This window comes from Salvelinus alpinus, chromosome 26 (assembly GCF_045679555.1).
Source record: "Salvelinus alpinus chromosome 26, SLU_Salpinus.1, whole genome shotgun sequence".
In the NCBI taxonomy this organism is placed as follows: Eukaryota; Metazoa; Chordata; class Actinopteri; order Salmoniformes; family Salmonidae; genus Salvelinus; species Salvelinus alpinus.
The window spans coordinates 2,775,286-2,787,626 of record NC_092111.1 but is presented as its reverse complement, the minus strand read 5'-3'; positions in this window follow the sequence as shown (position 1 = coordinate 2,787,626).

The window sequence follows — 12,341 nt, the reverse complement described above, 5'->3', positions numbered from 1 at the left end:
GGAACCCAGCAGGACCGTTTATATCTGTGGGAACTCTCTTTCTTCAAAGTCATTGTCTTCATATGGGACCCAATGATTAAATGATTGATAAAAGTTGGAAATGTGGTATAACTTAGAGGTTGATTGATGTCAAGACAATGATGATAACAGAGATTTGAGGTTTCAAGATGTTTGTCGCTGCCGTCTCAAAAGCATCTTTGCCTTTAATGATAAGCCAGGGTTGCTCAATTCCGGTCCTGGAGGGCCGAAACACTTTTTTCGTTTCTACCTGGTAGTAATTTGCACTCTCCTGGTGTCCCAGATCTAAATCGGTCCCTGATTAGACGGAGAGGATGAAAACCAGAAGTGTTCATCACTGTGACCTCATATTACTGGAAGTTAACAATTTAAAATTCAACACAGTATTCTATGCTACTGCCATGATGTACAGTGGCTTGCGAAAGTATTCACACCCCTTGGCATTTTTCCTATTTTGTTGCCTAACAACTTGGAATTAAAATAGGATTTTTGGGGGTTTGTATCATTTGATTTACACAACATGCCTACCACCTTGAATATGCAAAATATTTTTTCTTGTGAAAAACAAGAAATAAGACAAAAAAACTGAAAACTTGAGCGTACACAACTATTCACCCACCCAAAGTCAATACTTTGCAGAGCCACCTTTTGCAGCAATTACAGCTGCACGTCTCTTGGGTTATGTCTCTATAAGCTTGGCACATCTAACCACTGGGATTTTTGCCCATTCTTCAAGGCAAAACTGTTCCAGCTCCTTCAAGTTGGATGCGTTCGGCTGGTGTACAGCAATCTTTAAGTCGTACCACAGTTTCTCAAATGGATTGAGGTCTGGGCTTTGACTAGGCCATTCCAAGACATTTAAATGTTTCCCCTTAAACCACTTGAGTGTTGCTTTAGTATTAGTAGTATGCTTAGGGTCATTGTCCTGCTGGAAGGTGAACCTCCGTCCCAGTCTCAAATCTCTGGTAGAGTGAAACAGGTTTCCCTGAAGAATTTCCCTGTATTTTAGCGCCATCCATCATTCCTCCAATTCTGACCAGTTTCCCAGTCTCTGCCAATGAAAAACATCCCCACAGCATGATGCTGCCACCACTATGCTTGGTGATTCTCGTGGTGATGAGAGGTGTTGGGTTTGCGCCAGACATAGCGTTTTCCTTGATGGCCAAAAAGCTCAATTTTAGTCTCATCTGACCAGAGTACCTTCTTCCATATGTTTGGGGAGTCTCCCACATGCCTTTTGGCGAACACCAAACGTGTTTGTTTCTTTTTTTCTTTAAGCAATGGCTTTTTTCTGGCCACTCTTCCCTAAAGCCCAGCTCTGTGGAGTGTACAGCTTAAATTGGTCCTATGGACAGATACTCCAATCTCCGCTATTCAAAGTTTCATATATTCTTTTATAACCCAACCCTGATCTATACTTCTCCACAACTTTGTCCCTGACCTTTTTACAGTCATTTCTTTCGATTCACTTCACCAATTTGGACTATTTTGTTTATGTCCATTAAATGAAATCCAAATAAAATCAATTTAAATTACAAGTTGGAATGCAACAAAATAGGAAAAACGCCAAGGGGGATGAATACTTTTACAAGGCACTGTATCAATCACGTACAACTGACAGTACTCTATCAATACATTTTAAGTAAACCTATCCCGTGCTTGATATTTGTCTATTATGTAATGTCCCGAGTCCCTTTTTTTGTAATTGATTTATCATTTGAAATGTTTTATATAGGATAAGGTTTATTTACTGTAGGTGCAGCAGCACCCACTGATACCATAGATTACAGCATGAATCTATAGGCAATCACAACCAGAGAAAGTGAGGGAGATGAGAAAGCAACAAGAGAGAGAGACAAATGGAAAGAGATCAAACCTCAGATCAGACAAGTCAAGATGAGGGGAGAGGGGAGAACAAGTCCAGGGCCATGGATCTGCCTGCCCGCCCAAGCGACGTGCCAGAGCGTTCACAGGTCCAAGAAAATGGGAGGTGAGAAGCCGAGGTCAGGCTCCGACACGACTCTGTGCCTCTAATTTGGAGATTTCTCATTTTCGGCTCCCGATTCGAGGGTAAGAAATCGTACCTGTGAGAAGCCCTCAGGCAGAACACGGCGAGGTGTGGAAGAATCTGTATCTCACAGCACTCAGTGTGGTGCCTGACTATGCCTGCACTGTTCTTGTTCCTCTACCACTGTAGTGTACTTCTCCAAATAATACCTCAACAGCGACATACAGTATATGTATCTGTGCTCTTCCAGTAGCTACTCAGTACATACTTGTGTTGTAAGTAAGTCATTCTGCCTCTTTACTCTGGGAGGTTGTAAGTAACAAGAACATTTCCCAGGACATAGACATATCTGATATTGGCAGAAAGCTTAAATTCGTATTAATCTAACTGCACTGTCCAATTAACAGTAGCTATTATAGTGAAATAATACCATGCTATTGTTTGAGGAGAGTGCGCGGTTATGAACTTCAAAGGTTATTAATAAACCAATTAGGCACATTTGGGCAGTCTTGACACAACATTTTGAACAGAAATGTAATGGTTCGCAGGATCAGCGTATAACTTTACACATAAATTGCGTCCTGGCTTGGAATAATACATTATGGCCTTTCTCTTGCATTTCAAAGATGATGGGACAAAAAAATATGCATGTTTTTTCCTTTGTATTATCTTTTATCAGATCTAATGTGTTATATTCTTCTACATTAATTTCACATTTCCACAAACTTCAAAGTGTTTCCTTTTAAATGGTATCAAGAATATGCATATCCTTGCTTCAGGTCCTGAGCTACAGCCAGTTAGATTTGGGTATGTCATTTTAGGTGAACATTTAAAAAAAGGGGCAGATCCTGAAGAGGTTTAACCAACAACACAGTTAAAAAAAAAAAGGAATATAACAAATAATTAAGGAGCAACAATAAAATAACAGTAGCGAGGCTATATACATGGGGTTCCGGTACAGAGTCAATGTGTGGGGGCACCGGTTAGTTGAGGTAATTGAGGTAATATGTACATGTAGGTTGACGTAAAGTGACTATGCATGGAAAATAAACAGAGAGTAGCAGCAGCGTAAAAATGGGGGGTGGGGACAATGCAAATAGTCTGGGTAGCCATTTGATTAACTGTTCAAGAGTCTTATGGCTTGGGGATACAAGCTAATGAGAAGCCTTTTTTACCTAGACTTGGCGCTCCAGTACCGCTTGCCGTGCGGTAGCAGAGAGAACAGTCTATGACTAGGGTGGCTGGAGTTCTTGCCCATTTTTAGGGCCTTCCTCTGACACCGCCTTGCATAGAGGTCCTGGATGCCAGGAAGCTTGGCCCCAGTGATGTACTGGACCGTACGCACTACCCTCTGTAGTGCCTTACGGTCGGAGGCCAAGCAGTTGCCATACCAGGTGGTGATGCAACCAGGCAGGATGCTCTTGATGGTGCAGCTGTAAAGCTTTTTGACAATCTGTGGACCCATGCCACATTTCTTCAGTCTCCTGAGGGGGAATAGGCGTCGTTGTGCCCTCTTCACGATTGTCTTAGTGTATTTGGACCATGATAGTTTGTTGGTGATGTGGACACCAAGGAACTTGAAGCTCTCAACCTGTTCTACTACAGCCCCGTCAATGAGAATGGGGGCATGCTCGGTTCTCCTTTGTCTGTAGTCCACGTTGAGGGATCACGTTGAGGGAGGGTTGTTATCCTGGCACCACACTGCCAAGTCTCTGACCTCCTCCCTATTGGCTGTCTCATAGTTGTCAGTGATCAGGCCTACCTTTGTTGTGTTGTCGGTAACCTTAATGATGGTGTTGGAGTCATGCTTGGCCATGCAGTCATGGGTGAACAGGGAGTACAGGAGGGGACTGAACACGCCCCCTGAGGGACCCCTGTGCTGAGGATCAGCGTGGCAGATGTGTTGTTACCTACCCTTACCACCTGGGGGCGGCCCGTCAGGAAGTCCAGGATCCAGTTGCAGAGGGAGGTGTTTAGTCCCAGGGTCCTTAGTTTAGTGATGAGCTTTGAGTGCACTATGGTGTTGAACGCTGAGCTGTAGTCAATGAATAGCATCCTTTTGTCCAGGTGGGAAAGGGCCATGTGGAGTGCAATAGAGATTGCATCATCTGGGGAATCATCTGTTCACCCTGCTTCCATCCAGAAGACGAGGTCAGTACAGGTGCATCAAAGTTGGGACAGAGAGATTGAAAAACAGCTTCTATCTCAAGGCCATCAGATTGTTAAACAGCTACCACTAGCACAGAGAGACGGCTGCCTACCTACATGTCACAACTTCCTCCGAAGTCGGCCCCCCTCCTTGTTCGGGCGGCTTTCGGCGGCCGACGTCACCGGCTTTCTTGCCATCGCCGCTCCATTTTTCATTTATCCATTTGTTTTGTCTTGTTCCCTGCACACCTGGTTTTCATTCCCCAATCACATTACATGTATTTATTCCTCTGTTCCCCCTCATGTCTTTGTGTGAGATTGTTTTGTGTTACGTGTCTATGTTGACGCACTTTATGCGTTTATTCCGTGTTTTATTTCACGAGGTATGTTATTGTGTTTATACAATATTATTGTGACTGTTTACGCGTTTGCACTTTTGCATTGGCTGGAGGTTTCGACGCAGTGGCGTCCGTCTGTTGGTTTCTCCTGCCTAAATAAAGTGTGCCCCTGTTCACCACTCTCTGCTCTCCTGCACCTGACTCCGCTACCAGTACGCACGCCATTGACAGAATCTCACACCCAACCATGGAGTCAGCAGGAGCAGGTACCCCGGTCAGAGGAGTCGAGGAGCGCGTCCAGGAACACTTGGCAATGCTGCATCATCTTGGTGCCATGATGGATCGCGTTGTCCAGACCATGGACCGCTGGGAGGGACAGGAAGTCTCTCCAGCGCCTCGACAAGCGCAACCGGGGTTACCTCTACCCGTCCCGTCCGGATCCAGCTCCAGTGGGATGCGTCTCTCCCTTCCCAGGGAGTATGATGGGACGGCCTTACAGTGCCAGGGGTTCCTTTTACAACTGGACCTATACCTGGCCACCGTTCACCCAGCTCCCTCAGGAAGGGAGAGAGTATCCTCCCTCGTCTCATGCCTCTTGGGGAGAGCTCTGGAGTGGGCAAACGTCATATGGGGAGAAGGAGACGCGGCGTTGGACCACTTCGAGGAGTTCACCCGCCGCTTCCGGGCCGTCTTCGACCATCCACCCGAAGGAAGAGCGGCGGGGGAACGGCTCTTCCATTTGAGGCAGGGGACGAGGAGCGCACAAGAGTTCGCACTGGAATTTCGGACCTTGGCCGCCGGAGCAGGATGGAATGACAGGGCCCTCATCGACCATTACAGATGCAGCCTGCGTGAGGACGTCCGACGGGAGTCGGCTTGCAGGGATGCCACCATCCCTTTTGACCAACTGGTGGATTTGTCCATCCGGTTGGATAATCTGCTGGTCACCCGTAGACGTCCAGAGGGGGCTCTGTCTGTTCCATCTTCCAGCACCCCCGCTCCGGTGCCCATAGAGCTGGGAGGGGATGCGTGTAGGGAGGCTGGAGGAAGGGCCTTCACGTGCACCATCTGTGGCCACAGAGAACACACTGCCGGTCGGTGCCGGGTTGGTCCCTCTGGGAGTCGAGGCAGCAGGCAGGGCACTCTGGTGTCACCCCAGGTGAGGCTGCACCACTCTCATCCAGGTGAGTCCTCTGTTGTCCACCTGTTTGTACCTGTTTGTTTTCCTGAGTTTTCCCCGCATTCCCTGCATAAGGCGCTCGTCGATTCAGGCGCAGCTGGCAGCATTATCGACAGAGCGTTCGCCCTTAGTTTAGGGATCCCCATTATTCCTGTGGTTAGACCTTTCCCGGTGCACGCTCTGGATAGTCGACCATTAGGGTCTGGGCTAATCAAGGAAGCCACCATCTGGCCATGGAGACGCAGGGGGGTCACGAGGAGAGAATCAGTCTCTTCCTCATTGACTCTCCTGCGGTTCCCGTGGTACTAGGCCTTCCCTGGTTGGCTCGTCATAACCCCACCGTTTCCTGGCAACGGAGGGCTCTCACGGGGTGGTCGCGAGAGTGCTCGGGAGGTGTGTAGGGGTTTCCGTTGGTGCTACCATGGTGGAAAGTCCAGACCAGGTCTCCACCGTGCACATTCCCCCAGAATATGCCGATTTGGCTCTCGCCTTCTGTAAAAAGAAGGCGACTCAATTACCACCCCATCGACGGGGGGATTGTGCGACATATCTCCTGGTAGACGCTGCACTTCCCAGGAGTCACGTGTATCCCCTGTCGCAAGCGGAGATGGAGACATATGTTGCCGAATCCCTGCGTCAGGGGTACATTCGGTTCTCCACTTCACCCGCCTCCTCGAGTTTCTTTTTTGTGATGAAAAAGGATGGAGGTCTACGCCCGTGCATTGACTATTGAGGTCTCAATCAAATCACGGTGAGGTACAGTTACCCGCTACCTCTTATCGCCATGGCAATTGAGTCAATGCACGGGGCGCGCTTCTTCACTAAACTGGATCTCAGGAGTGCGTACAACCTGGTGCGTATCCGGGAGGGAGACGAGTGTAAGACGGCGTTTAGTACCACCTCAGGGCATTATGAGTACCGCGTCATGCCATACGGGTTGATGAGTGCTCCATCAGTCTTCCAATCCTTTGTAGATGAGATTTTCAGGGACCTGCACGGGCAGGGTGTAGTGGTGTATATCGATGACATTCTGATATACTCCGCTACACGCGCCGAGCATGTGTCCTTGGCGCGCAAGGTACTTGGACTACTGTTGGAGCATGACCTGTATGTCAAGGCTGAGAAATGACTGTTCTTTCAGCAGGCCGTCTCCTTCCTGGGGTATCGCATTTCCACATCAGGGGTGGAGATGGAGAGTGACCGCATTGCAGCCGTGCGTAATTGGCCTACTCCCACCACGGTAAAGGAGGTGCAGCAATTTGTAGGGTTTGCCAATTACTACCGGAGATTTATCCGAGGTTTTGGCCAGGTGGCTGCTCCCATTACCTCACTGCTGAAGGGGGGTCCTGTACGTCTGCAGTGGTTGGTTGAGGCGTACAGGGCTTTTGGGCACGTAAGAGCTCTGTTTACCTCGGCTCCCGTGCTGGCCCATCCGGATCCCTCTCTGGCGTTCATAGTGGAGGTTGACGCGTCCAAGGCTGGGAAAGGAGCCATGCTTTCTCAGCGCTCGGGCACGCCACCGAAGCTCCACCCCTGTGCTTTCTTCTCGAAGAGGCTCAGCCCGGCGGAGCGGAACTATGATGTGGGGGACCGGGAGCTGTTGGCTGTGGTTAAAACTTTCTATGGCTGCAGGGGCAGTATTGAGTAGCTTGGATGAAAGTTGCCCAGAGGTGCCCAGAGTAAACTGTCTGCTCCTCAGTCCAAGTTGCTAATACAAGCATATTATTAATAGTATTGGATAGAAAACACTCTGAAGTTTCTAAAACTGTTTGAATGATGTCTGTGAGTATAACAGAACTCATATGGCAGGCAAAAACCTGAGAAGAAATCCAAACAGGAAGTGGGAAATCTGAGGTTGGTCGATTTTCAACTCATCACCTATCGAATACACATTGGGATATGGGTCAGTTTGCACTTCCTACGGCTTCCGTAGGAAGTGTCAACAGTCTGTAGAACCTTGTCTGATGCTTCTACTGTGAAGTGGGGCCGAAGGAGATGGGAATGAGTAAGGTGTACCATGACCTGACCATGCTCTGACCATCCACGTTCACATTTAAGTCATTTAGCAGACGCTCTTATCCAGAGCGACTTACAAATTGGAAAGTTCATACATATTCATCCTGGTCCCCCCGTGGGGAATGAACCCACAACCCTGGCGTTGCAAGCGCCATGCTCTACCAACTGAGCCACACAGGACATGAGAGGGAGCTCTGTTCCATCGCACTTCTGAAGACAGTGGAATTCTCTGGTTGGAACTTTATTGAAGATTTATGTTAAAAACATCCTAAAGATTGATTCAATACATCGTTTGACATGTTTCTACTGACTGTTACGGAACTTTTTGACATTTCGTCTGCTTTTAGTGAACGCGCTTCCTGACTTTGGATTTGTTTACCAAACACGCTAACAAAAATAGTTATTTAGACATAAATGATGGACATTACCGAACAAAACAAACATTTCTTGTGGAAGTGGGAGTCCTGGGAGTGCATTCCGACAAAGATCAGCAAGGTAAGTGAAGATTTATAATGCTATTTAGAACTTTTGTTGACTCCACAATTTGGCGGGTAACTGTATGGCTTCCTTTTGTGGCTGAATGCTGTTCTCAGATTATTAAATATTGTGCTTTTGCCGTAAAGCTTTTTGAAATCTGACACAGCGGTTGCATTAAGAACACGTGTATCTTTAATTCTATGTAAAACATGTATCTTTCATCAAAGTTTATGAAGAGTATTTCTGTTATTTGACGTGGCTCTCTGCAATTTCTCCGGATATTTTGGAGGCATTTCTGAACATGGCGCCAATGTAGGTTTTTGGATATAAAGGTTTTTGGATATAAATATAAACTTTATTGAACAAAACATATATGTATTGTGTAACATGAAGTCCTATGAGTGTCATCTGATGAAGATCATCAAAGGTTAGTGATTAATTTTATCTCTATTTCTGCTTTTTGTGACTCCTGTCTTTGGCTGGAAAAATGGCTATGTTTTTCTGTGATTTTATGGTGACCTAACATAATCGTTTGTGGTGCTTTCGCTGTAAAGCCTTTTTGAAATCGGACACTGTGGTGGGATTAACAAGAAGTGTATCTTTAAAATGGTGTGAAATACTTGTATGCTTGAGGAATTTTAATTATGAGATTTCTGTTCTTTGAATTTGGCGCCCTGCACTTTCACTGGCTGTTGTCATATCGATCCCGTTAACGGGATTGCAGCCATAAGAAGTTAACCTTTTGAAGCTAGGGGGCAGAATTTTAGGGGGCAGAAATAACGTTCCCATTGTAAGCTGCCTATTTCTCAGGTCCAGATGTTAGAATATGCAGAATATAATTGACAGAGTAGGATAGAAAACACTCTAAAGTTTCCAAAACTGTCAAAATATTGTCTGTGAGTATAACAGAACTGATTTTGCAGGCGAAAACCTGAGGAAATCCAACCCGGAAGTGACTCTTATTTAGAAAAATCCCTGTTCCATTGCCTGCCTTTCCTCCATTTAAAGGGATATCAACCAGATTCATTTTCCTGTGGCTTCCTCAGGGTGTGAACAGTCTTTAGACATAGTTTCAAGCTTTTATTTTGAAAAATGAGCGAGATTTATCAAAACGCGTCAGTGGATACACGGATGTCCCTCCATTAGTTGATGCGCTCGACACTGGTTGCTCGACATTTTCTTTCTCTCCAGTAATGAATAGTTTACAGTCCGGTTGAAATAATATTGTTTATTGATGTTAAAAACAACCTGAGGATTGATTATTTAAAACGTTTGACATGTTTCTACGAACTTCACGGATACTCTTTGGAATTTTCGTCAAGCCTTGATGACCTGTCTAAGGCTGTGGAATACTGAACATAACACGCCAAACAAATGGAGATTTTTTTGTATAAAAATAATCTTTATCGAACAAAAGGAACATTTATTGTGTAACTGGGAGTCTCGTGAGTGCAAACATCTGAAGATCATCAAAGGTAAGCGATTAATTGTATTGCTTTTCTGGCTTTCGTGACCAATCTACACTGCTGCTAGGTGTTCTTAATGTTTTGCCCAGTGATCGATAAACTCACACAAACGCTTGGATTGCTTTCGCTGTAAAGCATATCTTCAAAATCTGACACGACAGGTGGATTAACAACAAGCTAAGCTGTGTTTTGCTATATTGCACTTGTGATTTCATGAATATAAAAAAAAATAGCATTTTTTAATGTTTTATTTGGCGCTCTGTAATTTAGCGGTTGTTGATGAAAATGATCCCGCTAAAGGGATCCGTGCGTCAAGAAGTTTTAAGAGTGGCCTTTTATTGTCCCCAGCACCTGTGTAATAATCATGTTGTTTAGTCAGCTTCTTGATATGCCACATCAGGTGGATGGATTATCTTGGCAAGGGAAAAATGCTCACTAACAGGGATGAAAACAAATTTGTGCACAAAATTTGAGAGAAATAAGCTTTTTTTGTGAAGGGAAAATGTACATGTTGCGTTTATATTTTTGTTCAGTATACAGTGCATTTGGAAAGTTTTCAGACCCCTTGACTTTTTCAACATTTTGTTACGTTACAGCATTATTCTAACATGGATTAAATAAAAATCTACACACAACACCCCATAATGACAAAGCGAAAATAGGTAAATTCAATTGATTGTACATGATCTGGAAAGGAACAAACCTGTCTATAAGGTCCCACAGAGCAAAAACCAAACCATGAGGTCGAACGAATTGTCTGTAGAGAATTATGTCGAGGCACAGATCTGGGGTAGGGTACCAAAAGCATTGAAAGTCCCCAAGAACATAGTGGCCTCCATCATTCTTAAATGGAAGAAGTTTGGAACCACTAAGACTTTTCCTAGAGATGGCTGCCCATCCAAACTGAGCAATCGGGGGAGAACGGCCTTGGTCAGGGAGGTGACCAATAATGTGATGGTCACTCTGACAGAGCTCCAGAGTTCCTCTGTGGACAACAATCTCTGCAGCACTCCACCAATCAGGCCTTTATGGTAGAGTGGCCAGACGGAAGCCACTCCTCAGTAAAAGGCACATGACAGCCCACTTGGAGTTTGCCAAAAGGCACCTAGAGGACTCTCAGACCATGAGAAACAAGATTGTCTGGTCTGATGAAATCAAGATTGAACTCTTTGGCATGAAGGCCAAGCGTCACGTCAAGAGGAAACCGGGCACCATCCCTACGGTGAAGCATGGTGTTGGCAGCGTCATGCTATGGGGATGTTTTTCAGCGGCAGGGACTGGGAGTCTAGTCAGGATCGAGGCAAAGATGAACGGAGCAAAGTACAGAGAGATCTTTGATGAAAACCTGCTTCAGAGCGCTCAGGACCTCGGACTGGGGCGAAGATTCACCTTCCAACAGGACAACAACCCTAAGCACACAGCCAAGACAGCGCAAGAGTGGCTTTGGGACAAGTCTCTGAATGTCCTTGAGTGACACAACTAGATCCTGGACTCTGGCTGGGAAACTTGAACCCGATCTAACATCTCTGGAGAGACCTTAAAATAGCTGTGCAGCGACGCTCCCCATCCAATCTGACAGAGCTTGAGAGGATCTGCAGAGAAGAATGGGAGAAACTCCCCAAATCAATCAGCTTGTGCCAAGCTTGTAGCGTCATACCCAAGAAGACTCCAGCCTGTAATTACTGCCAAAGGTGCTTCAACAAAGTTCTGAGTAAAGGTTCTGAATACTTATGTAAATGTGATATATATATATTTTTATTTATTCATTTGCAAACATTTCTAAAAACCTGTTTTTGCTTTGTCATTATGGGGTATTGTGTGTAGATTGATGTGGGGGGGGGAAATGATATAATCCATTTTAGAATAAGGCTGTAACGTAAAAAAATGTGGAAAAAGTCAAAGGGTCTGAATACTTTCCGAATGCACGGTAGATGCTGCACTCACTTTCATAAAACCCTAGAGCAAGATATTGCATCTATGTCATTAGGTACAGTATGATGCCATTGGATATCTGCCATTGTCCTTCCAGTATTGGCAACATCATGAATTCATTGAATCTTCCTTTCTCTCCTTTCTCCTCTCCTCTTCCTAAGCCATTGCAATAAGACCATAATACAGTAACCTCATTCCCAACACCTCTGCTGGTGTCTGGGGACATGGGTCTACACGAGAAAGTCCTGATTCCTCTTTCTCCTCTGCTCCAGAGCCACAAGGCTCGGTCAAGCAACATCGACAGGCCTCTACTGAGACCACCTCATACTCCCATCCAGCACCCCCCGGCCTCATAAACCATCCCCCCACATCCCAACACCTTAGCCCCCCCTCCCTGACTCCCCCTCCACCCCCTCCACAACCCCCCTTCACCCTCCCTCTAGAGAAGTCAAGTCATCCATATCGAGCAGGGTAGATGTTGAGATCATACTTCTATTGTCAGAGGACTACTCCGTGGCCACTTACCTCCATGGAACATTTAGTGCCGTCTTGCTGGGCGCTGTACAGAGAATAGCACTATAGGGTCACTGATGAATTGGTATTTTTGGTTGTGGGGTAAACACACTGCTTTGCAGGCATTAGCTCCCTCTCTCTCGCCTGTGCAACGGCTGAGATTTTACCTGATTACTCTCCTTTTATATCCTGTATGGGCATTTCTGGTTTTCCAATTGATTGATACAAAGGCTTGATTGATGGTT